General features: G+C 38.1%; 1 protein-coding gene across 5 annotated transcripts in view; it reads right to left on the bottom strand.

The window, feature by feature from the left end:
- The window catches only part of RNF182 (ring finger protein 182), a 66,352-nt gene that overhangs the window by 28,650 nt on the left and 11,412 nt on the right, over window positions 1-26,290 (bottom strand). Inside the window, exon 1 of one of the 5 annotated variants that reach the window (XM_084872756.1) lies at window positions 22,094-22,151. The exons of the other annotated variants lie outside the window; for them this stretch is intronic. The gene's annotated coding sequence lies outside the window, so the exon portion shown is untranslated. Of the gene's footprint in view, window positions 1-22,093; window positions 22,152-26,290 lie in introns of those variants that run through there. 5 annotated transcript variants of the gene reach the window in all.

Here is a 26,290-nt window from a genome sequence, read left to right as displayed (position 1 = left end):
AGCTCTCTATCTCTCTCTCTTCCTCTCTGAAAAAAATCAATAAAATATATATTTTTTTAAAAAACAGCCTAAGAAATTTATAAGTGCATGTGTAGTCCTTATTTAAATTCTGATTCAGGCACATCAACTAGATAAGAAATTTACAAGGCAATCAGGGAAATGTGAATACTGAGCAGATATTTGATGACAGTAAGGAAATTATTATACTGTTTTCTGGTGTGCTAGCAGTATTGTGGTTATATACTTTTTAAAGGCAAGTCTCTTTATTGTTGTACAGATACATGCTGATGTATTCCCAGATGAAATAATGCAGCATCTGAGTTTGTTTAAAGTAATCCAACGGGGAGATGGGCAGAAAAAACGAAGCAAGATTAGACATATGTTGATCATTGTTAAGGCTGAGTAGTTAGTAAAAATGGATTCATTCTACCATTTCCTCTACTTCTGAATATGTTTAAAGTTTTTCCATAATAAAAACATAAAAATAAAAACCATTAGCAAAGCTTTCTGCCTCTACTTTCCAACAACTGTGTTGATGGATGTTTTGTTTCTCCCCCTGCCCATCAACCATGTATCTCTTCATTAACCAAATATTTACTAACAATTGCTAGGTGCTGGCAATACCTTATCTTCAAGGTTCTAGAGGTAGGGCTGGAAAAGTAGCTCAGCTATCACAGTATTGATGACAAATGCTGCAGAGAAGGATGCAAAGAGGATGCAGAGAAGGTGGAGCTACCCTTCCTGTGTTCCTCTTTCCCATTCCTTATTATTTTTGTAGTATATTAATCTATCCCGATTTTCTGTTTTTCTCTCCTAAACAACAGATTTCCTTTCTGTAAGTGGCTCTGTCTTATCCCATGTTATAACCCAAAGGTTTCCTACTGCCTACTCCATGACTCAATGCAAGTGAGACACTGCTTTCTGCCTCCACTCTGTCCCCCACAGGTCTTTTACTTCTGTCACTTACTCTGATAGTCCCAACCTACTACACAATTCAATAGCAGAAATTAATAATCCCATTAAAAGTGGGCTAAAGACTTGAATAGACAGTTCACAAAAAAAAATACAAATGACCAACAGATATATGAAAAAATGTTCAGCATCACTAATCATCAAGGAAATACAAATCAAAACCACAATGAGAGATCACTTCACACCTGCCAGGATGGTTGCTATCAAAAAAAAAATCAGAAAATATCAACTTTTGGCAAGGATATGTTGGGAATGCAAAATGATATATTACTGTGGAAAACATTATGGAGGTTCCTCAGAGAAAAGAATAGAATTACCATATGATCCTGCAATCTTACTTCTGGGTATGTATCCAAAATAATTGAGATCAAGATCTCAAAGTGATATTAGCACTCCTGTGTTCACTGTAGCAGTATTCACAACAGTCAAGATGTGGAAACTACCTAAATGTCCTTCAATGGATGAATAGATATAGACATTATGGTATGTATACACAGTGAAACATTATTGGGCCATACAAAGGAAATCCTGTCATTTTCTATAATAAGGATAAATCTTGGGTACATTATGCTAAGTAAATTAGCCAGACAACAGAAAGAATATAGTGCATGATTCCATTTACGTGAGGTTCTAAAGTAGTCAGATTCATAGAATCAGAGTGGAATCATTGTTGCCAGTGAGAGGTTGGAGCAGGGAAGAGGAGTTACTAATCAACAAGCATAAAGTTTCAGTTAAGCAAGATGAGTAAGTTCCAGAGATGTGCCTAATAACATTGAACCTATAGTCAACAACAGGGTACTACACAAGTGCAACTGCTAAGAGGTAAGTCTCATATTAAATGTTCTTAATACAATTATTTAATGAATTATTTTATTACTAAAGAAAACTGTCAACATGATATTCAGTCACAGCAATAACAGAGAGAAAACAACACTGGGAACAAAACCCAACTTACTGTCTTAACACTCAAAACAGTGTAAGTTCATCTGTTTTGACATAAGGACAAGAAGTGGTATATTTTAATCTTTGAATTTTTTTAAAACACTGTAGTGGACACATTTAATCAAAAACTTTAAAGTTTATTTTTTTATATCTGTACTAGAGGCCCAGTGCATGAATTCCTGCAGGGGTGGGATCCAGCTGTCCCAGCCCCAATCGGGGCAGATGAGGGCTGGGCCTGTCAGGAGGAGGAGATGGTGGGAGGTTGACAAGCTAGCCCACCCTGATCAGTGCAGATCAAGTCCAGGCTGACTGGGGGGAGGGGCCATGGGCAATTGGCCAGTGGGCCCCACCCCTGATTGGGGTTGGAGGGCCAACTGAGGGTAGGGCCAGCCTTGGGGAGGAGCTGTGGGTGGTGGTCCAGCCTGCCCCACCCCCAAATGGGGTAGGGGGTGCCAACCAGGAACCAGTGGCTTGGGGAGGGACCATGAGTGGTTGGTCAACTGGCCATGAGTGGTTGGTCAGTGTAAGGGGGGCCAATCTGGGATGGAGCCAGGTGGGGGGAGGGGCTGCAGGCCAATCAGGGTGGTGGGGGCCCATCGAAAGTGGGGCAGGCTGGGGTGAGGGGCTTCAGGAGGTTGGTCAGCCAGCCCTGACCCCTATTGGGGTGAGGAGGTGATCAGGGGCAGAGCCAGCCAGGGGGAGGGGCTATGGGCATATCATAGTGGAGCAGGCCAATCAGGGGTGGGCGGGCCAGGGGGAGAGCCACAGTGGGCATCATAGGGACTGGTCATGGGTTGTTCCAGTAGTTACAGATGCTGGCTCTTTATATATATATATTGGGTCGGCAACTAAGTAATTGCGGGTTTCACACATATATGGCTTCAGTTGAATTTTTAGGTTTGCAGACGTAGCACAAATGTAAAACACATTTTGTATTTGATAGTTGGCTATTCAGCTGTTAATCAGTAAAAAAAGTTTTTTGATCTGTTTTGTAGTTTTTGTTTGGCGTTCGTTGAAAAATGGAAAATCAAAAGGAACATTTTCGTCATATTTTGCTTTTTTATTTCCGCAAGGGAAAAACGCATCACAAGCTCATAAAAAGTTATGTGCTGTCTATGGTGACGAAGCCTTAAAAGAACGGCAGTGTCAAAATTGGTTTGCCAAATTTCGTTCTGGTGATTTTTCACTCAAAGATGAAAAACGCTCTGGTCGTCCAGTTGAAGTTGATGACGCCCTAATCAAAGCAATAATCAATTCGGACTGTCACAGTACAACACGTGAGATTGCAGAGAAGCTTCATGTATCACATACATGCATTGAAAATCACTTAAAACAACTTGGCTATGTTCAAAAACTCGATACATGGGTTCCTCACGAACTGAAAGAATCACAGTTAACGCAACGCATTAGCAGCTACAATTTGCTAAAGAAACGTAATGAAAATGATCCATTTTTAAAACGACTGATAACTGGCGATGAAAAATGGGTTGTTTACAACAATATCAAGTGGAAAAGATCGTGGAGCAGGCCAGGTGAACCAACTCAAACAACATCAAAAGCTGATATTCATCAAAAGAAGGTTTTGTTATCAGTTTGGTGGGATTACAAAGGAATTGTCTACTTTGAACTTTTACCACCCAACCGAACGATCAATTCTGATGTCTACATTGAACAACTAACGAAATTAAACAATGCAGTTGAAGAAAAGTGGCCCGAATTGACAAATCGAAAAGGTGTATTCCATCATGACAATGCAAGGCCACACACATCTTTGGTCACTCGGCAAAAATTAATGGAGCTTGGTTGGGATGTTTTGCCACATCCACCATATAGTCCTGACCTTGCACCATCTGATTACTTTTTGTTTCGATCTTTACAAAACTCCTTGAATGGTAAAAATTTCAATAATGATGATGATGTCAAATCGTACCTGATTCAGTTTTTTGCTAATAAAAACCAGAAGTTTTTTGAACGTGGGATTATGATGCTGCCTGAAAGATGGCAAAAGGTCATTGATCAAAATGGGCAATACATTAAAGAATAAAGTTATTTAGTTCCATGAAAAAATTGTCTTTGATTTTCTTTAAAAAATCCGCAATTACTTAGCTGCCGACCCAATAGATTGGCTGTTGTGTTGTTGCTGTTGCTTTATTTTTGCCTAAACAGCGTGGGAGTAATTCAAAGGAAATTTGGCAGATTCAGACAGAGGTATCTGACAACAGAGAGTTCTGCTAAATCATCTGATGGGGCTACAGGGACACTGTTGAGTCACTGTCATCACCACCTACTGGCAATTTCACCTTTTAAGGTTATTTTCTAAAAATATGCAATGGTGATTTGACATAGATAAATATATACTGTGTTAACAACATCAGAGGGTAAGTCCCCAAATGGGCCATAGTCATTTTCGGTTAAACAAATTCCAGCTTTCTCTGATGAGCAGGCTCTAGGATCTTGAGGAAATCACTTGAGGAAATCACTGACCATTTCTGGATAATGGCTTTTTTATCTGAGAAATTAAGATTCTGGACTTGATGGCTAAAAACTGTCCTGTTCCAACATTACAGGACCTGTGAGTAGGAGCAGGCTTTTCATACGCATTGGGGTGCTAGCAGTAATTCAAATACCAACTGAGAGCATACATCCTGACAGAGCAAAGTACTAGTTACACTCTAACTTTCTCACTACTCAATGTTGATACAGCCCTGTTAAATTTTCTTCTTAGAGTCTGGCACAGAGTAAATAACTTACCTACATTAACTGTTTTCAGTGTCAATTACTAAGAAAAGAAGATTGCTATGTAACAATATTATAACATGAATTGTTGATGATCAGAGATGGCATTTTGAAGTTAAAAAAAAAAAATCTAGGTTTGAATCCTAACTCCACCTTTCATTAACTATATGACCTTCATCATGTTACTTAAAATGTATGAACCCCTTCTCTCTTTCCCCCTGCACTCCTTCTCTCTTTCTAAAATCAACAAAAACATATCCTTGGGTGAGAATTAAAAATGATTGATAGAAGATGATAGATAGATAGAAAGATAGATAGATAGATAGATAGATAGACAGATAGATAAAATGTCTCAGCCTCTGCCTCTTGTTTTAATATGAAGATAGTACTAAAATCAGGGGATTATTAGAAGTATTAAATAAAAATAAGAGATATATTAACAAACAACAAGTGTTGGAGAGGATATAGAGAAAAGGGAACCCTAGTTCACTGCTGGTGGAAATGCTGACTGGTGTGGAAAATAGTATGGAGTTTCCTCAAAAAAATTAAAAAATAGCACTCTTGTTTGACCCAGTGATCCCACTTCTAGGACTATATCCCAAGAATCCTGAGACACCAATCAGAAAGAATATATGCACTCCTATGTTCATTGCAGATCTATTTACCATAGCTAAGATCTGGAAACAACCCAAGTGCCCAAGTGTCAGAAGATGAGTGGATAAAGATGTGGTACATATACACTAGGCGGCAGTAAAAAAAAAAAAAAAAAAGGTGGAGCGGCGGAACCCTTTTACTATGAGACAGTACGGATGGACCTGGAGATTATTATGCTACACAAAATAAGCCAGACAGAGAAAGACAAATATCACATGATCTCACGTATATGTGGAATCTAATGAAAAGAAACTGACAAACAAAATAGGACCTGAAACATAGATGTATGGAACAGACTGACAGTCAGAATGGAGCTGGTGGAGGAGACAGGAAGAAATAAACCAAAGAACATGTATCCATACATGCATAACCCATGGACACAGATAATGATGTTTTAAAGGCCTGGTGAGGGGCAAAAGGAGGAAAATGTGGGACATTTGTAATACTGTCAACAATAAAAAATAAAAAATAAAAAGACTGTTCTTTACAAAAGACAACTCCAGATAGAATGGAGAAAGAATGGGAATATATGAAAATAAAATTGTTTGTAAAGTTAATTTTAAAAAACAGATATAATGTGCATCCCTGATATTCACCTCTTTTCTGGTTTCATCCTGGATTTCCATAGTGTTTTGGAAAGACTTAGCCCTGTATTATTGACAAAGACTCTCTCCTTGACTAAACTTTAGTCAGGCTCCTCTGAGACCTCTACTCAACCAGGCCTCAACCTTGGCCTAGAAGAACTGCAACTTTAGCACATTTCATCCACTTCCCATACAAACACTAGCATAGTTTCCATTAGCTCAAGGCCACATTCCTAGAAAGATGGTCCAGTTCCCTAAAATGGATGCCTGAGAAAGCTCAGTGCTGCCAAAAGAATTTACTGTTTGTTCCAGCCAAAACCTGACTACAAGTCACTGACCTTCCTTTTTCTTAGAGAAAGCTTACAAACATTAATCCTTTCTCTGCCCCTTTGAGATGTAACTCTTCCACCAACCAGAAATGACTTAAGGTCCTGGGAGTCACCTCTTTGAAATGCAAACCTACAGGGAGATAGCTCTTGTCTCCCAGTTCTTAGGGCAGACTCAATGTTGCTAAAATGGCCATTCTTCCCAAACAAAGCTATGGTATTGATTCAACACAATCATTATCAAAATCCCAGTAGGAGTGTTTTTTTTGTGTGTGTTTTTTTTTATTTAGTTGGGGTTTTCTTTGCATAAATTGGCAAAATTATCTTAAACCTTAGAAGGCAATTTTGTAAAACAAGAACAAAGATGGAATATTTACACTATTTAATTTCAAGATTTAATATAGGATTGCAGCATGATATAAGGTAAGAATGGATGGATAGATAGACAGACAGATAGGCAAACAGGTCGAACAGATTTGAAAGTCTAGAAGTAAAGCCTTATATCAATTAGTGATTGATTTTTTTTTTTATAAAGATCATAGTCTTTTCAGAAAATGGTACTGGTAAGTGATTGATAAACAAATAAACAGACAGGTAAATAAACAAATAGACCTTTACATCAAACCATATGTAAAAATTAATTCAAAATCAATCATAGACCTAGATGTAATAGTGAAAATTATAAGTCTTCTAGAACAAAATATAGAAAATCAATATTTTCATAAAAATATAGTACACCTCAGATTAGACAACAAGTTCTTAGGTAAAACAACAAAAGCAAGCCATAAAAGACAATATAATAGGTTGTATTTCATCAAAATTAAAATCTTCAAAAGAAGGCACTATTACAAAATGAAAACACTAGTCACAGATTTGGGGGAAATATTTGTATATCATATATCTAATAAAGAGTCTGTATCCAGAATATATAAAACACTCTTACAAATCAATAAGAAGACAACCTAATTTAAAAATGGGCAAAAAGAATGGGCAAGAGACCCTGGCCCATGTGGCTCATTTGGTTGGGTGTCATCGTGGGCACCAAAAGGCTGCATGTTCAATTCCCAGGGTACATGCAAGAGGCAGCTGATTGATGTCCGGCTCTCCAACCAATGTTTCTTTCTCCCTCTTCCCTCCTCTCTCTCTAAAAATCAATTTAAAAAAAAAAATTTTTAAGAAAGGGCAAGAGAACCAAATAGTTATTTCACCAAGCAAATCATACAACTGGCTAATAAGCATATAAAAAGGTGCTCAATATTATTAAGCATTAGGAAAATGTAAATTAAATAACAAATTAACCTCTACATATCCACTAGAATGGCTATTATCAGTAATTGCTGACAAGGATATCAAGAAACTGAAACCTTCATACCTTGCTGGTGGGAATGTAAAATGTTACAGCCACTTTAGAAAACAGTTTGGTAGATTCTTAAGACATTAAACATATATCCACCATATGACCCAGAAATTCTGCTCAACTTCTCTTACCTAAAATAAATGAAAATATATATATCTACTAGAGGGCCAGTGCATGAAATTTGTGCACAAGGGAGGGTCCCCTCAGCCCATCCTGCACCTTCTCCAATCTGGGACCTCTCTAGGGTGTCTGACTGCCAGTTTAGGCCTTATCCCAGGGATTGGGCCTAATCTGGCAGTCGGACATCCCTCTCACAATCCTGAACTGTTGGCTCCCGATCACTCACCTGCCTGCCTGCCTGGTCACCCCTAACTGCTCCCCACTACCAACCAGTCGCCCCCACCCTGCTGTCCTGGTAACCCCTTACTCCCCCCCCCCCCCCCCCCCGTAGACCTGGTTGCCCCCAACTGCCTCCCCTCTGCCAGCCTGTTTGCCCCTAATGGCTCCCCCTGCTGTCCTGGTCTCCCCTAATGGCTCCCCCTGCTGTCCTGGTCTCCCCTAACTGGCCCCCTGCTGGCCTGGTCACCCCACACAGCCTGCTTATTCAGTCATTTGGTCGTCCCTCACTAACTCCCTGCTGGCCTGATCGTAGGCAGCAATCTTGTGAGGGCATTAGGGTTAATTTGCATATTATCTCTTTATTATATAGGATACCAAGACTTACATAAGTTGTCCTGACATATTATTCATAGTAGCCAATAACTGAAAACAATACAAATTTCCATTAATTGATGAATAAACAGAGCACAGTATATCTATACAACATAATACTATTTAACAATAAAAATGGCTGAAATACCAATGCATACTACAATATGGACAAGCCTTGTTAACATTATGCTGGTCCTGGGCAGGTAATTCAGTTGGTTGGAATGTTGTCCTAATACATCTAGTCAGGGCTCATTCATATAAGAAGCAACCAGTAAATATATAAAGGAGTGGAACAACAAGTCTCTCTCTCTCTCTCTCTCTCTCTCTCTCTCTCTCTCTCTCTCCTTTCTCTTCTTTCTGTCTCTCAAAAAAAAAAATCAATAAAAATTTTTTAAACAACAACCACTATGCTGGATAAAAGAAGCCAGATACACAAGACTATATATCATATAATTCAATTTATATTAAATGAGTAGAAAAGGCAGATTTATAAAAAGAGTGGTTGCCTGGGGTTAGGAATGGGAACAGAGATTGCAAGTGGGCTCAAGAGAATTTGGGGGGTAGATAAACATTCTAAAACTGGATAACAGTAATTGTTATAGAACTATAAATTTAGCTAACATCCTTGAACTATATACTTACAATGGATGAATCTTATGGCATGTAAATTATGCCTCCATAAAGCTACAATAAAATAAAAACTCAATAGTTGCTTTCAAAGCAGATTAAACACTAAGAAGAGAACATTAGTGCAACAGAAGATGGATTATTAGAAAATTTCCAAACTAAAGCAAAGAAGAAGAAAAAGACAATAGAAAATACAGAAAGGAGTTTAAGAGTCAAATAGGATACAGTGAAAAGTCTAACAAATTTATAAAATTGTACTTTCAGGAGAAGAGGAGAGATTGAACCAGGAGAAGTAATATCTGATGCAATAATTGCCAAGAATATTTTTAAATTGATTCAGGAATCTCTGTGATCCTTAAGCAGGATAAAATGTAAGAAAAATATGCCTAAGCACATAATAATAGAACTCACTATCAGAGACAAAGACAAAAATTTAAAATACAGAAAAATAGCACATCATCTTCAAAGGACCAACAATGATATCTACAGCTATTCTTTAAACAAAAATAAATTTCCCAAAGGATGATGAAATTACATCTTTAAAGCACTGAAAGACGCTGACAACCTAGAATTCTACATGCAGCAAAAATACATTTCAATACTTAAGAAAAAAATAAAGAAAATTTCCAACAAATAAAAATACAAAGGAATACTACATGAAGTTCTTCCAGAAAAAGAAGAATAACCCCAGAGAGAAACAGACTTACATGAAGGAATGAAGAGAAATGGTAAATATAAGTAAATACTAACTGCATAAAATAGCAATAATAATACATCATGTGATTTACTCATACGTGAAATTAAAATAAATGAAAGCAAAAGTACAGAAGAAAGCAGGGGTTTTTACAGAGTTAAAGTATTCTCACAATCATGCATTATGAGAGAAGTGGTTGAAGTACTCATTCAGAGTAAATTCACAAGTGAAGGATGGATGTTGTAGGGAAGTGGCTAGAGAATAACAGGATATATAATTAACAAGCCAACAGAGAAGAAAATGGAATTTTAAGTGCTTCATTCATCAAAGGGAAAAAAAGCAAGGAAAGGACAGAAGGAAACAAAAGACAGAGGAGATAATTTAAAAACTAATAGTAAAATATAAATTTATATCCAAGTATACCAATTATTTTAACTGTATATAGCTTATTAGGTACTCAGAAAATTGCCAGGTGATAATAAAGAAGCAAAACCCAACTATATGCTGTTTATAAAAAAACAACTCAAAAATAAAAGTCTTTGAAGTTAAAGTACAGGAAAAGATACACAATGAAAACACTAACCTAAGGAAAGCTTGTTGATAATAATATCAAGTCAAGAACCACTGCTAGCACTGAAGAGAGGCATTTCATTATAATAAATGGGTCCAATACAAGAAATTATAAATGTTATGTATCTAGTAAAATTTCCTCAAAATATGTTGGAGGGAAATGATATAATTAAAAAGAAACATAAAAATTTGTCATCACAGTGAGAGATTTAGTTTACATTTCTCAGAAACTGACAGAATAAATAAAGAAAAAAATAAAAGAGAGGAAGCTTGATTAAATCAATTAATAGCTGTTATCTAATCCATATGTGTGGAACACTGCACCAATAGCTACAGAATATACTGAACAGTCCATTCAAGTGTACATATATCATTTACCAAAAGTGACCATAGGCCATAAAACAAGTGTCAAAAATATAAAAAGACTAAAATCTTAGTAACATTTTATTTGATAATAATGAGATTAAGCTATAAGTCAATGTTAAAAATAATTACATTATCACAATTAATTGGTCAAAGAAAAAATACAATGGCCATTTTAAAATACTTTGAGCAGAAAAATTAAGATATGACATCAAGACTTTTAAAATGCTATTAAAACCATGGCTTAATGGAAAATGCAGAACTTTACTTATATATATTAGAAAAGCAGAGTGAAAATCAATAATGTAAGTAGTGTTCTCACAAAGATAGATAAAGAATAGCTCATTGAAGCCAGAAATATTACACTTATATGACATATAGGCAAAAATATTCTATATATATAAACCAAGAACAAAATTGAATGACTTAGAAAAAATAAGCCTCAATAGCAAAAAACAAACAAAAAAAACAATAAAGTCGAATTGTCTCACTGAAAGAATAAACGATAAACCCTACACAAGACTAATCAAGAAAAAAAAAAAAGAAAAAAAACACAAAATGTCAACATCAGGAATGAAAAGGGGACACTACACAAATCCCACAAACTTTCCAAAGAAAACGGTTGTAGTACCAACTTTCACCTGCAAATTTGAAAATTTATAGAAAATAACCAAGTTCTTTGAAAAACACAACCTACTAAATTCACACAAGAAGAAATGAAAAACCTGGCTGGGTCTATACTTAATGTAATTGTATTCATTTTCCTTCCTACAAAGAAAACTCTAGTCTGAGATGGCTTCACTGAGCACTTCTTGGACTTATGGCTAAGATCAGGAGTAGTATCAAATGGTTTCACTGATGAATTTTCTATCAAACATTTAAGCAAGAACTAATACCAATCTCTTCCAGAGAGTTGGACAAAAAAAGGAACACTTCCCAATTGATTTTATAAGACTAGCATGCACCTGAAACCTAAATAAGGCAAGTTCATTACACACACACAGACACACACACACACACAGACACACACACACACACACACATAGAGAAAATTACAAGCTAATCTCTCTCCTAAACAGACACGAAAATCTTTAACAAAATAATAGCAAACTGAATCCAATAAAACACAAAAATCACAGCACATCTGTTGAGTTTATACAAGATTGATTATACATGATAGAGATATAAGATTTTTTAACATTTTTGAAAATGGGATTACCACATTGATAAAATAAAGGAGAAACAAACCATATGATAATTGCAATAGATGCAGAAAAGCATTTGCTAAAGCTTGACACGTGTTCATGATTGAAATGCCTATCAAATTATAAATAAGAGAATTTTCTTAACCTGAAAATGTTTCAACAACACTTCTAAGTAAGTAACTATCATACTTTAAATATTGAAAGCTTTCTCCCTGAAATTGGGAATGAGAATGAGACAAACACTATCATCACTACTAATCAAAATTATAACCGAGGTCCTAGTTAGTGCAATGACGCAATTCAAAAATATGAAAGATATAAGAACAGAACAAGAAAAAATAAAACTATCATATAAAATAATTATGCACATAGATAAGCCAAATGATTCTACAGATAAACCATTGAAACTAAGAAGTGAATGTGCCAAATCCTTGCACTTGAGATCAATATACCAAAATCTATTGCATTTATATATACAAGCAGCAAAAAAGTTAGAAGGTGAAAGTTTAAAAGATGTAATTTGCAATAACAACAAAAAGAATTAGTCTAAGGGAAAATGTGCAAAAATGCTACAGAGAGAAATTGAAAGCATTACTTAGAGAAATTAAAGACAACCTAATTAGAGAGCTATAATGTGTTCATTGATTAGAAGTATTATAAATTATTATAAAGACTAGAAGCCCGACACACAAAGATTCATGCTAGACTGGGCTTTCCTTTCCCTGGCTGCCAGCACCGCCTTTCCACTCTGGCCCAGCCCCTTTCCACTCAGGCCCCAGAGCCACCTCTTTCCACTCTGGGAGCCTCCTCTTTCTGCTCCAGCCTCACCTTCCCCTGCTGCCCAGAGGCCCTGAGAGACCTGGGTTGGGGCAGAATGCCTGTGTCATCGATGACACAAGCATCCTGGGCCCCTCCCTTACCCCCCCCCTCGGCCCCCTTACTCAGCATCTGTATATGCAAACTAACCGCCATCTTTGCTAGGTTGATTTGCATATCACTCCTGACTGGCTGATGGCATAGCGGAGGTATGGTCAATTTACATGTTTGTCTATTATTAGGTAAGATGGAAACTTTCCCAAATTGATCTACAGATTCAATTCAATTCCAAACAAAAATCTCAACCAGGTTTTTATTTGGGGGGAATTGATAAGAATGATTCTAGAATTTATAAGTAAATGCTAAACACTAAGAAAACATACAATAAAAGAAAATCAAGAAGTAAGACAAAATTTAAAGACTTATACTATCTCATATCAGAACTAAATAATTTAAGGTATTTTATAGTCCAACTAGAAGCCCAGCAAGTGAAATCAAGCAACCCCACCCACCCAAGCCAGTCTTTGGTCTTTACAGCATTATTGCACAGGCCTTTTATAATATAGATAGGAACCTATATAATAAAGATGTAATATGCAAATTAACCCTCATGTCCTCACAAGATGGCTGCCTATGACCAGGCCAGCAGGGGTATTAGTGAGGGATGACCAAATGACTGAACAAGCAAGCTGCATGGGGTGACCAGGCCAGCAGAGGCGATTAGGCTGGCAGGTGGGACAGTGAGGGGCAACCAGGCCAGTGCAGATGGGAGTTAGGGGCAACCAGACTGGCAGGGGGGTAGTTGGGGGTGACCAGCCCAGCAGGGCGGGGGGAAGCAACTAAAACTTTCACACACTGATATAAATTATACAACTACTTTGGGCAACTGTTTGGCCATATCAAAGATAAATCAGAGCCATGACCAGGTAGTTCAGATGGTTAGAGCATCATCCGATACACCAAGGTTGTGGATGGATCAAGTCAGGGCAAGGATCAACCAATGAATGCATAAATGAGTGGAATAATAAATCTCTCTCTCTTTCTCTCTCTCTTATTCTCCTTCTCTCTCTCTTTCTTTCTCTCACTTTTCCTTCCCTCCCTCTCTCTTAAATAAATAATAAAAGTAAATCATACGTATAACTGACAATGCATTCCATTTCAAGGTATACACTCAACAGAAATGTCCACATACCCTATCTAATAAAAGAGAAACATGCAAATTGACTGTACCTCCACTATGCCCACAAGCCACATCCACCATCCAATCAAGAGTGTGTATGCAAATTAACCCAACAAATAGTGGCAGCCATGGAGCTGGAGCAAGTAAGAGGCTTAGGTTGCCCCAGCAATGGAGGAAGTCAAGCTTCCCACCTGCCCTGGCCGGCCCTAGTCTCTACTCAAGGATACAAAGTTTTAGTTATAAAAAATAAATGAATCCCAACAAAAATGGTGGTATCCATGGAGCTGAAGAGAGCAGGAGGCTTGGATTGCCCCTGGCAATGGAGGAAGCCAAGCTTCCCACCCATCCTGGCCTCTGCTCAAGGCTACAAAGTTTCAATTATAGAAGAATAATAAATCCCAGATACCAGGGCCTCTGCTTGGGTCACCGGGGGGCATGGCTGGCCTGAAAATCACCAGAGGCCCCTCACCCAGGCTGCCACATGCCTGAAGGGAACTCCCACCCTGATCCAGGACACCCTTCAGGGCAAATCAGCTGGACCCCATTCATGCACCAAGCCTCTATCCTATCTAATAAAAGAGTAATATGCAAATTGACCATCACTCCAACAGAATATGGCTGCCCCATGTGGTCAAAGATGGATGCCCCCATGTGGATGCAATATGGCCAGCAGGGGAGGGCAGTTGGCAGGGACCAGGCCTGCAAGGGAGGACAGTTGTGGGAAATCAGGCCAGCAGGGGAGGGGAGTTGGGGGAAACCAGGCATGTAGGGGAGGGAAGTTAGGGATGACCAGGCCTGTAGGGGAGGGCAGTTAGGGCAATCAGGCTGGCAGGGGAGCAGTTAGGCATCAATCAGGCTGGCAGGGAGTGGTTAGGAGGTGATCAGGCTGGCAAGCAGAAGTGGTTAGGGGCAATCAGGAAGGCAGGCAGGTGAGCAGTTGGAAGCTAGCAGTCTTGGATTGTGAGAGGGATGTCCGACTGCCCGTTTAGGCCTGTTCCGGTACAATGGGGACTAAATGGGCAGTAGGACATCCCTCGAGGAGTCCCAGATTGGAGAAAGTGCAGGTTGGGCTGGGGGACACACTCCCTTGTGCACAAATTTTGTGTATCGGACCTCTAGTACATGTATAAGAATGTTCATGGCAGTACTATTTATAACAGAGAAAAACTGGAAATGGCCCAAATGTCTATGAACTGTAAAATAGTATTTTAAATGTCATATATACAACAATGAAATATAAAGATGTAGGAGAAGAAAAAATAACTATTACTATACACAGCAGCACAGATAAATATTGCAAAGAAATAATTAGTGACCCAAACAAGTACATATTATATTATTTCATTTGTTTAAAGTTTTAAAATTGTCAAAACAAATCAATTGTGATATATTTAAACTAGTGGTCACCCTCTGAGCGCAGGATATAACTAAAAGAAAGCAATAGATGAATTCTGGGGTGATAATTTTTTATTTTTTGATGTGGGTAGTAGTCACTAAATAGGTGGCTTACTTTGGTCTATAACCTTATGACCAGTATATTTTTATGTATGCATGTTAACCTTCAATAATAAAGTTTACTTAAAAAATACTGCTTCCTGCCGAAACCGGTTTGGCTCAGTGGATAGAGCATCGGCCTGCTGACTGAAAGGTCCCAGGTTCGATTCCGGTCAAGGGCATGTACCTTGGTTGCGGGCATGTCCCCCGTAGGGGGTGTGCAAGAGGCAGCTGATAGATGTTTCTAACTCTCTATCCCTCTCTCTTTCTCTCTGTAAAAAATCAATAAAAATATATTTTTTTAAAAAATACTGCTTCCTTATGTCTATAAATGATACATACAACACAAACCAGGTAAAAGAATTTTGTGATTTTTTTTTAATCTACACAAAACACCCAGAAAGATTTTTAAGAGCTCAACTCTGATGTTACTCCAATGCTAAAAATATTTTAATATCTTCTTCATTTGGCCTCTACCTTCCTCACCAGCCACATCTCTTAGCATTCCCTCTCCCTCCTCCTCCCCTGCCTCCTTTCAATCCCACCCCAAGTCTGCCTACTCTCCAAAAGAAGCCACATTATCTCTAGAATAGATTCTAGACTTTAGTATGCAAAGTTCCCTCTTCCTAGATCTTTTACTTACTCTCACCATTCAAAGCAATCCCTTGCCTGGGATATCCCTCACTGAGTGTAGATATTAATCACTCCCAAATCTGATTTGGATGCCTCTCTATGTGCTTCCACAGGCATCAGCACATGTCCTCACGTCATACTCTAGTGATATCACCAGTCACCATAATGTTAGTACCAAGAACGTGTTCATCTTTGGGTCATCAGAGCTTTGCACACAGTCAGGATTCAATAAGTACTAGTAATTACTGAATAAATAAAGTAATAAAGAAAGCAAAGTCCATAAGTGCATTTACCTAAAAAAATTCTGCCCTGGCCATTGTGTCTCAGTTGAGTGGTCTTTGTCCCATGCACCCAAAGGTGGCCTGTTCGATTCCTGGTCAGACTACATGCCCTGGGTTGCAGGCTTGATCCCAGGTAGAGGGTATGCAGGAGGAAGCCAAATGCTATTCTACTGTCACATTGATGTTTCTCTTCCTCTCTCTCTAAAAATCAATAAAAATAAATTTTTAATTTCCTTTCTATAATGCAAGATTCTTTACATAGGCTGTCTAATTTTTTTCCAAGCTGACTTTCTCTGACAGAAAAAAATCTATCATTTATAGACCAACCAACCATGACCTAGGTTAATAATCAAACCATTTAAATTTATTGCAGACCAAAGAATAATTGAATCTCAGTCTAGATATAATTTTGAGTTCTAAAATGCTTTAAGCTCTGTTGGAGTAAAATTGTTTAAAGGTTTCAAACTCTTCCATCATTGTCTATAAAGATGAGGAAAGAGAAAACACTAATTTTGTTATATGGCTATCTCCACACCAAAACTGTATAAATCAATATCATGGTCCATTTCAAATGTCCCATTATAACAGGTAAGTTCTATCCTAAAAGAATCACAGATGTCTTATTTTTTTAAATTAAGAATTTTAAAACATCTTTCATATTTATTCAATGTAAGACACTCTCAGTAACTTTTCTACCCATACATTATGATTAAAAGATCGTAACAATCTCAACAGTTTCAGTGATAATATGGTTATAATTAGTGTGCTACCCTTTTTTTTACTATCCAATATCTTCACAGATTCCCCATGGAAATACCTTCTACTCATTAATATGTGGCTTGTAGCAGTTACACTGTCAGAATAACCATGAAGGACTTGCAACTCTTACCTGAATAAGTGAATAAGGGCCTTGACATTATGACTATAATTTTTTTTCCTGCTAGCTATAATAATTTCTTTAGCCATGATACATGCATTTATCTTTTTATGTGTGATAAAAGGAAAGCACTGAATTTATATTGGGTCGGCAACTAAGTAATTGCGGATTTTTTAAAGAAAATCAAAGACAATTTTTTCATGGAACTAAATAACTTTATTCTGTAATGTATTGCCCATTTTGATCAATGACCTTTTGCCATCTTTCAGGCAGCATCATAATCCCACGTTCAAAAAACTTCTGGTTTTTATTAGCAAAAAACTGAATCAGGTACGATTTGACATCATCATCATTATTGAAATTTTTACCATTCAAGGAGTTTTGTAAAGATCGAAACAAAAAGTAATCAGATGGTGCAAGGTCAGGACTATATGGTGGATGTGGCAAAACATCCCAACCAAGCTCCATTAATTTTTGCCGAGTGACCAAAGATGTGTGTGGCCTTGCATTGTCATGATGGAATACAACACCTTTTCGATTTGTCAATTCGGGCCGCTTTTCTTCAACTGCATTGTTTAATTTCGTTAGTTGTTCAATGTAGACATCAGAATTGATCGTTCGGTTGGGTGGTAAGAGTTCAAAGTAGACAATTCCTTTGTAATCCCACCAAACTGATAACAAAACCTTCTTTTGATGAATATCAGCTTTTGATGTTGTTTGAGTTGGTTCACCTGGCCTGCTCCACGATCTTTTCCGCTTGATATTGTTGTAAACAACCCATTTTTCATCGCCAGTTATCAGTCGTTTTAAAAATGGATCATTTTCATTACGTTTCTTTAGCAAATTGCAGCTGCTAATGCGTTGCGTTAACTGTGATTCTTTCATTTCGTGAGGAACCCATGTATCGAGTTTCAAAACATAGCCAAGTTGTTTTAAGTGATTTTCAATGCATGTATGTGATACATGAAGCTTCTCTGCAATCTCACGTGTTGTACTGTGACAGTCTGAATTGATTATTGCTTTGATTAGGGCGTCATCAACTTCAACTGGACGACCAGAGCGTTTTTCATCTTTGAGTGAAAAATCACCAGAACGAAATTTGGCAAACCAATTTTGACACTGCCGTTCTTTTAAGGCTTCGTCACCATAAACAGCACATAACTTTTTATGAGCTTGCGATGCGTTTTCCCTTTGCGGAAATAAAAAAGCAAAATATGACGAAAATGTTCCTTTTGATTTTCCATTTTTCAACGAACGCCAAACGAAAACTACAAAACAGATCAAAAAACTTTTTTTACTGATTAACAGCTGAATAGCCAACTATCAAATAACAAAATGTGTTTTACATTTGTACTATGTCTGCAAACTAAAAATTCAACTGAAGCCATATGTGTGAAACCCGCAATTACTTAGCTGCCGACCCAATAGTTATATCAACATAGATAGACCATATCTTATTGTTTCTCAAAATCCTTATCTAGTCACTGAAGTAGTAGGCAACTAGGTGTCCATAGGAGGCTAGGCTCCCGACTAAGCACTGGGAATACAACTTTAAGCAAAAAGACATTGCTTCTGCCCTCAGGGAGCTTACAGTCCAGTGAGGACAATATCAACCAACTAATCACATAAATAAATGCAAAATTACAAGTGTATTAAGAACACCATCTCTTACCTGGACTACTACAATAGGATCCTAACAGTTCTCCCAGTTACCACTCTTGCTCCCTCACAATCCAATCTCTGCATGAAAGAATATTTCTAAAATGTAAACCAAATTATTTCCATTTCCCCCAGCCCCTACTTCTACAAAAGCCCTCCAATAGTTTCCCATTGCACATAGAATAAAACCGAATCCCTTACCCTGGACTGCAAAGCCTTGAACAGTCTGCCATTCCTTCCCTTCCTAACCTCATGTCACTCTCTTGCCTTTTCTCTGCCTCAGGATCTTTGCACTTACTTCTTCTGTGTGAAATGCTCTGCTCCTAATCAAGGGCTCCCCTTGTCACTCAGATCTCAGCTTAAATGTTACCTTTCCTCCTCTCATCTAAGGTAGGATCCAAAACTTGCCTTAGTTTAATTATCTGAATGTTATTTGTCTCTGCTAGTTTTCTTGTTTATTTGGATCTTCTGTGTGTATGTGTGTGTGTGTGTGTGTGTGTGTGTCTCTTTGTGTGTGTGTGTCTCTCTTTATGTGTGTGTGTGTGTGTGTGTGTTTTTGTGTATGTGTGTGTGTGTGTCTCTTTGTGTGTGTGTGTGTGTGTGTGTGTCTCTCTTTGTGTGTGTGTGTGTGTGTGTGTGTGTGTGTGGGCGTGCGCGCGCGCGCGCATGTATCTCCTCAGTAGAATGCAAGCATCATGGAAAAGGAAACTTGTCCGTTAATATTCTCAGAGCTCAGAACTCTGCCTGGCCTAGTGTAGCCACTCCAATATTTGTTGATTGAGTACTGATGTTTGACCTGGTTAGGAATGTAAGGCAAGATTTCCCTAGGGAAGAAACAGCTAAGCTGCAATCTGAAAATAAGCAGGAGTGACTGAGAGGAGAAAGAATGGAAGAACACCCACACAAAGGACTACCCAGTTCAAGGCCCAGGGACAGGAAGAAGCACTGCAGAAATGAGGGATGAAAAGAAGACTTATGAGATGAGCAGAATACCAGAAATAAAAGTATAGCTGATAAAGATATTAGAAGAGATCTGTAAGCTATTTAAAGGATACAAAGGCAAGTATTATACAATAAAATTAATACACTTATCAGGTTTGAGCAAAACAAGAGGTATATATTTTAAAAATCACTACAGAATTCTTTCATAAAACCAATGCAGGCGTAAGCAACAAGATAAAATGTATTCAACTAGTAATATTTTAATATATTTTTATTGATTTCAGAGAGGGAGAGAGGAATAGAAACATCAATGATGAGAATTATTGACCAGTACACCCTACACTGGGGAACTAGCCCACAATCTGAGTATGTGCCCTGACTAGGAATCGACTGTAACTTCCTTGTTCTTAGGTCAACACTCAACCACTCAGCCATGCTGGCCCAGCAATTAATAATTTTTTTAAAAGGATGTACTACAACATATTTAACCTAAATCCCACAATTAATCATATCTATTCTTATTTTTCTGACCTAATTGCAATAACTCCATCTTAAAAAAAAAAAAAAAAAAAAAAAAAAAACACCTGCTACATGGAAAATGTTTTATAAAACATTTCAATTAATGACAATTTATTTGTACATTTGGTCTAATAAGAAAGCCTGATTCTATTCATTGAGATATTGTTAATGCCATACTAAATATGTTTAATATTTTAATATGTCACACTATTAATTTTTTAATAGACTCACAGTGCAATTTTTAAATTAAATAGTATTCTTAATTTAAAGAGAGGCGTAAAGAACTTTGTGACTAAAAAATAAACAGGGACCTTGGGGAAAAAAGGCAAAATTCCAGAATTATTTTTAAAGTAATGATTTAAAATGATCTTTAAGTATAAGTTTTCATCTCCTACGGCAGTGGTCGGCAAACGGCAGCTCACAAGCCACAAGGGCTCTTTGGCCCCTTGAGTGTGGCTCAGCATCAGAACCACTTCTTCAAAATAGACTGGCCCAGGCCGAAAACCGACTTCTGCACATGGGACATGAAGTTTCAATCGCACTGTACATGTGCGCCCGCACATGGCATTTTGTGGAAGAGCCACACTTAAGGGCCAAAGAGCCTCATGCAGCTCATGAGCTGCGGTTTGCCAACCACTGTCCTAGGGGAAAGGCAGAAATGAGAGGTCATGTGATAGAGGAAAACTTGCTATATAGCAGAGAACTGCTATTTATTAAGTACATTTTCTCCATCATGAGTTGTACATTTTACATCCATCCACCCATTATTTATCCTCACACAATCCTACCAGATGATGGCATTATTCCAGCCCAGTGTCCATTGGCTCCTGGTCTCCTCCTTATACATGTGCCATCTCTTTACCTGTATAAATGTACTCTGTAAATTAATATATCCTATCGAATAAAAGAGTAATATGCAAATTAACCATCACTTCACAATAAAGATGGCAGTGCCCACAGCCAATAAGGAGGGAATATGCAAATTGACATAACAAAGATGGCAGTGCCGGCTGGAGCCATGGAGCCGGCTGGAGCGGGCAGGAGGCTTGGCTTCCTTATTTATCCCAGCTAGCTCCATGGCCACCACCCAGACAAAGCCATAGTGGCAGGGCTGAGGCAGAGGCAGTTAGGGGTGAACAGGCCATGGGAGGCGGGGGGGGGGGGGGGGGGGAGTGCAATTGGGGGTGATCAGGCTGGCTGTCAGGGGAGGATAGTTGGGGGCAAGCAGGCTGGTGGGGGAGCAGTTAGGGGCGATCAGGCCAAGAAGGGAGGCAGTTGGGGGTGAGAAGGCCAGTGGGGGCAGTTGGGGGCAAGAAAGCTGGCAGGCATAGTGGTTAGGGGCAGTCAGGCAGGCAGGCAGGTTAGCAGTTAGGAACCAGTGGTCTCAGATTGCAAGAGGGATGTCTGACACTGGAGAGGTTGCAGGCCAGGCTGAGGGATACCCCCCTTTGCATGAATTTCATGCACTGGGCCACTGGTTCTCTTATAAAACCAAACTTGATGGTCTAAATCCAAGATTGACACCTTCAGAACTATACATACAAGAGTTTTTACAGAAAAAGTTGTTTATCCTGCTCTTTAAAACTTTATGCCACCATCATTTGTCAGTAAGAAAAACTTCCTACTTTATCTTAACAGATTTATTTGTTCCCAACATTCTCTAAATTTTTCAATTTCAGCCCTATATTCAGGAGGGAATAACAATTTTAAGAACACGCACTAATACAGATGTTCTTAACTCCAATGAAACTGCTATTACTAAATGACAATAACACAAATCAATTCCCACTACTAGAAAAGTTTATGTCCAAGGTGGTTATACCATCTTTTCATATAAATGGAAATTAACACTACTACCCACTTGTACTATAATCTCCCCAAGCTAATAATATTATATACCTAATAGGAAACAATAAATAAGCTGATAATAAATCATACATACATATATTACCTCATTTAATTCTTTAACCCTCTGATGTTTCACCATGGTAAGTACATTAGTATTCCACTTTGTAATAAGGTCAAGGAAGCCTGTAAGGGAAGTCAGGGAACACGCTCTGGGTTGTATAGCTTACTGAATGGCAAAGCCAGGATTCCAGCCCAGAATCCCACGCACCTCCTGTCTATGCAATGTGGGCAGAGTGAAGAAGCAAGGCAGACCACGCACCAATGAATCACACTTGACTCAATTCCATATTTTAGCACCTAACAGCTGATTTAATAGCCTTCAATAGTCTGTTCACTTCTCAGGAAACATTGGGCACAAGCTCAAAAAGAAAAAGTTCATAAATGGCACATACACATCAGACACAACAAAATGCAGAATTTTTAAATTCACAGGCTGGGAGTGGGGATATATTTTGTATTTTGTAAAGTCTGTTAATATTTCTTTATTATTCTTTATTGTTTAAAATTTTACATATGTCTTCTTTTTCCCCCATTGACCTCTCCCTGGCCACTCCCACCCTCCAGCACATACGCTCACCCCCCTACTGTCTTTGACCATGGATTATGCTTATATGCTTACAAGCCCTTTGGTTGATCTCTTATCCCTACCCTCCACCTCCCCTGTCTTCCCTCTGAGGTTTATTTTGATGCTTCTATGTCTCTGGATCTACTTTTGTTCATCAGTTTGTTATTCATTATATTCCACAAATGAGTGAGCTCATGTGATATTTAGCTTCCTCAGACTAGCTTATTTCACTTAGCATAATGCTCTCCAGGTCCACCCATGCAGTTGTGAATGGTAAGAGTTCCTTCTTTCTTACAACAGCATAGTATTCCATTGTGTAGATGTACCAACAGGTTGTAATCCACTCATCTGCTAATGAGCACTTAGGCTGTTTCCAAATCTTAGCTATTGTAAATTGTGCTGGTATGAACAGAGGGATGCATATATCCTTTCTGATTGGTATTTCTGGCTTCTTGGGATATATTCCTAGAAGTGGGATTACTGGGTCAAATGGGAATTCCATTTTTAATTTTTTTAGGAAACTCCATACTGTTTTCCACAGTGGCTGCACCAGTCTGCATTCCCACCAGCAGTGCATGAGGGTTCCTTTTTCTCCGCATCCTCGCCAGCACTTGTCCTTTGTTGATTTGTTGATGATAGCCATCTGACAGGTGTGAGATGGTACCGAATTGTTGCTTTGATTTGGATCTCTTAGATGATTAGTGAATTCAACCATGTTTTCATAAGTCTCTTGGCCTTCTGTATGTCCACTTTCGAAAAGTGTCTATTTAGGTCCTTTGCCCATTTTTTGATTGGATTGTTTATCTACCTTTTGTTAAGTTGTATGAGTTCCCTATAAATTTTGGAGATTAAATCTTTATCAGATATAACATTGTCAAATATGTTCTCCCATGCAATGGGATCTCTTGTCGTTTTGTTGATGGTTTCTTTTGCTGTGCAGAAGTCTGTTCATATTTCAATGACTAAGACATTAAAAACTTTGATAAAGCACAATTTCCCAACCTCTCCTCCCAGAAAATACATTTATTTCAGTTTTAAAATCAGATACATCAAAGAACTGTAAGACTTGATTTTGCAGCCTCTAGTTCCTGAGACATCATGGGTTTTTTTTATTTATTGAATTTATTGTATTGACATTGGTTAATAAAATTAGAAAGGTTTCAGGTGTACAATTCTACAATATGTCATCTATATATTGCATTGTGCGTTCAGACCCCAAGTCAAGTCTCCATTCATCACTATTTATCCTCCCTTTACCCTCATCTTCTTCCTCCCACACCCTGAGACACCATGGTTGTCTCAGATAGTTTTTACCATCAGTACTTGAATATCTGCAAGCAAACTGGTAATTCAAGTTCATAGAAAAGTGAGTTTTAGGTGGTTTCAATTTATTTCTTAGCCCTAAAATTACACATAAGAAATTCTAATTCATGTTAACTTAGCAAGGGTCCAAAATTACCTTCATATTGTTTATATCCATTTTTCCAAATCCTTGAGAAGGGAAGGGAACTAATTATACAGTATCTTTTTTTAAGAGTTAAAAAAAAAAAGTTAAAAGATGAAGTCTCTGCCATGGAAATGGCAGTGATTATAGATATCTCAAGCTTTACCAAATAAATAAATCTGATCTGTTTAACAAAACAGAGAATGGCATTTTCTGTGCTCTTCTATGGGGCCATTCAATAAGCTATGGAAACAACCACTTGACACCACCAAGCAGAGCCTTGACTACATACATTGAAAACTTTTCTATAATATTCTGGAGTTTTCTAAGACTGATCACTGAGTGCTGGAAACAAGCATCATATAAAATTCTTCTATTCAATAAATATTTACTGAGCACTTACTATATTCCTGGCATTGTGCTACAAGCTGAGAATAGTAGCAAAAAACAAAACAAAACAAAACAAAAACAAACAAAAAAAAAAAAAAACAGAGCCACTCTCTTTACGGACTTTACACAATAAAAGAAAGATGTATACTTTTTTGTTTACATGTTGTGTCAGGTGGTAATAATGCTACAGAAAAGAACAGGCAAGAAGGACAGAGAGAACAGGAGACAAAAAGATGACAATTTTTTATAGAATACTTTTTTATAGAAAGCCACTCTGATAAGATTTAAGTACAAAACTAAAAGAAAAGACGAAGTGAGCTTATAACTATTCGAGAAAGAGCAGTCTAGCAAAAGGACAGCAGAGCTAAGACCAGAGGCCCCAGCAGTCTTGGTGTGCTCAGAGCACAGCCAGGCTGGAGTGCTTGTGCAAGGTGGATGGGGCGGGGCTGGCAGGGACCAGAGCATGCAGGCCTTGTGGGCCCTGAACTGGCTCTGCCATGTATTCTGAGAGAGGAGGGAAACAGGGGGTGTTATTTCATTTTCTCTTGGCATCAGAGTCTTTTGAACAAGAAAGTGATAGGATCTGATTTAAAGTTCAAAGGATTGTTCTCGCTGCTATATAGGAAATAGACTGTATTCTGCCTTATAAAGGAAGCGGCTTCGAGACCAGTTGGAAGGTACCTGCAATTTAAAAAATGAGGGAAATGGTAATAGATTGTACTACAGTGGGAGAAATTACCAAATTTGAAGGCAGATGGACTCAGCTAATGAACTCAATTTAAAGTATAAAAAAGAAAATTAAGCTATAAAGAAATCAAGTCCAAAGTTATGGCCAAAGCACCTGAAAGAATGACAGTGCCATTTACTAAGTTGAGAAAAACGGTGGGAGCAGCAGGCTGGGAAGGTATCGGTACAGGGAATCAGGAGTTCATTTTTGGATATGCTGGGTTTGAGGTGCCTATTTAGACATCCAAGTAGAATTAAGGGGAAATTTTTCTATTGAAGATATGAATTAGAGACTCACCAGCAGGTAAATGATATTAAAGCTATGAGACAAGATGAGGTGCCTAGGAAATGGGATGGGCAAAAAAAGGAAAGAATCCAAAGTCTGGACCTGCAGAAGTAAGGTCATCTGCAGAGGGTAAAGGAGGAGGAAGGGGTACAGGTTTGAGGGGAGAACAGAAGGGAAGAGGTGGTTGTCTCAGATAGCAGGATCATGAGCAGGAAAAAGGAGGAGGTATGCCAATCACACATGGATTGCATTTAAGTCTTAACATTCCCATCTAAAAAGCAAACTACTTAAGATGAAGCAGAGATGGCATAAGCTTACCCCGCTGTACCTCCTTTGAAACAACGAATGCAGTTATAAACAAATGTTTTAAAGTGTCTGAGAATTCACTCAGAAAAAAAGACAAAAATTACAATATTTGAATTTAATAAAATTTCATCAATCACATGTCATTAAAATCCTGTGGCCTAGAGCCATGGTCAGCAAACCACATGCGGCCCTTGAGTGTGGCTCTTCCACAAAATACCATGGCCTGGGCGAGTCTATTTTGAAGAAGTGGCAATAGAAGAAGTTTAATTTAAAAAAAATTTGGCTCTTAAAAGAAATTCAATCATTGTACTGTTGATTGGGTGATTTTTGAAGAGAGGTGTACCCTCATTAGTCAACAGAGCAATCAACATTTTGCTCTGTTGACTAATGAGTTTGCCGACCACTAGCCTAGAGAAGTAAAGAACCAGCTGCAAAAGAAAGAAAGAAACTACCTGAAGCAGGCATGGGACACAACCTAAAGCTAATCAAAGAATTAAGAGAGGAGGAGGTCTGAACACAGAAT

The sequence above is a fragment of the Pipistrellus hanaki genome, assembly GCF_964339955.1.
Source record: "Pipistrellus hanaki genome assembly, chromosome: 2".
Classification (NCBI taxonomy): Eukaryota; Metazoa; Chordata; class Mammalia; order Chiroptera; family Vespertilionidae; genus Pipistrellus; species Pipistrellus hanaki.
The sequence above is the reverse complement of the archived record's forward strand: the minus strand, read 5'-3'. Positions and strand labels throughout refer to the sequence as shown.